Genomic DNA, 1551 nt, shown 5'->3' with positions numbered 1-1551 from the left:
AGAGGTGTCACTAGTTTAGTTTAGAGTCACTTATCACTTGCCCTTAGCACCAAAGTATATGTGCAGGCTTCCAAATGGTCACTAAAACTGTTCATCCACAGGAAACTTCCTCACGATGTTTTAGCAGAAATCTGCTCCCACTATAAAACTGGCATCTTATGCCTTGATGAAATTTTTGAGGGATTGAGAATAACTGTCAATTGGCCGAAAGCTCATGACAGAATAAAATCTGACACTAACAGGTCTGCCACTGATAAATCAGTGATACCAAAGAGTACAATAAACAAAACTAATATATCTTAAACATTTTCATCCACTCCAAGGTGGAAAAACAGCAGTGTAGGTACGTACACAGAGAGTCATTCCGAACCTACAGTTACTGTGTCACTCAAGACGGGGACTCCTAAAACACTATAGGATGGACTGTTCTGTCAAAGGGAACATTTGTCAAGCCAAAACTACCCTGATCGTACTTCCAGAATAAAGTGTCTTAAAGAGTTGCATAAATGCACCAGATGCTTAAAATCACATGACCCCAGTACCTGTGCAACACAACAACGCACTTGCAACAGGTGCCATAAGAATCAACACTATAACGTACTGTGTGGGAACACTAGACCTAAGTCGCCCAAACGCCAGGTGGAAGAAGAAACTTCTGCAATAGTACAGTGCGGTAAAGTACCACAGAATGTAAACGTATTAACTACAAAATCTGACAATAACTCTACTTTACCCACTGCTCAATTACACCTAACAAATAAAAGATCCAAGATCACCACTCGTGGTTTATTTGATCAAGGATCTCAAAAGACGTTTGTCACAAAGAAGATGGCCGATGCATTAAAACTCAAACTAATACATCAAGTAAAATTGAACATCTCAAGGTTCCTGACCAACACGGGACCCCAAGACTATAAGATAGTACGACCACTAGTACACCTTGGCAGCTATGCTCGACCAGTACAGGCTATAGTGGTAAACCAAATCCAATCTGACTTATATGTTCAAGATCTAGGGAACACAGCTAAGCTCCTTCTATGAAAGGAATCAAGTTGGCTGAAAACAAAATTACGTCTAATCACAACACTGATATCAGTATCCTTGTTGGTGCGGACTACTATTATAAGTTCATCATTGCAAGTACTAAATAGCAGGGAAAGTACCTATTGTCTGCAGGAGGCAAATTGCTCACTGGCGCAGTATTGAGTCAAAGGCAACCCCAACCGGGGGACAGCAAACAAATGAACCCCATGATGGTTGCATGACTAGGCGGGGAGCGGTCACCACTTAAATTCACACATGTCTGTGGATGAGCTTGATCCCTCATGCACATAAATTATGGGATCTAGCCATCTTAGGCATAGTCCCTGAACAACCAGGGCCAAACGATACATGGACGTATAAACAACACCTAGACTCGGTCATTTACAACGAAAATCAATACTGTGTCAGACTACCATGGAAGTTGAACTATCAACAACTTCCAGTGAATCACTTCATGGCACTAAACCAATTATAATCCCAGGTGTTGGGATTAAATAGACAACCTGA

Source organism: Procambarus clarkii, chromosome 15, assembly GCF_040958095.1.
Source record: "Procambarus clarkii isolate CNS0578487 chromosome 15, FALCON_Pclarkii_2.0, whole genome shotgun sequence".
In the NCBI taxonomy this organism is placed as follows: Eukaryota; Metazoa; Arthropoda; class Malacostraca; order Decapoda; family Cambaridae; genus Procambarus; species Procambarus clarkii.
The sequence above is the reverse complement of the archived record's forward strand: the minus strand, read 5'-3'. Positions refer to the sequence as shown.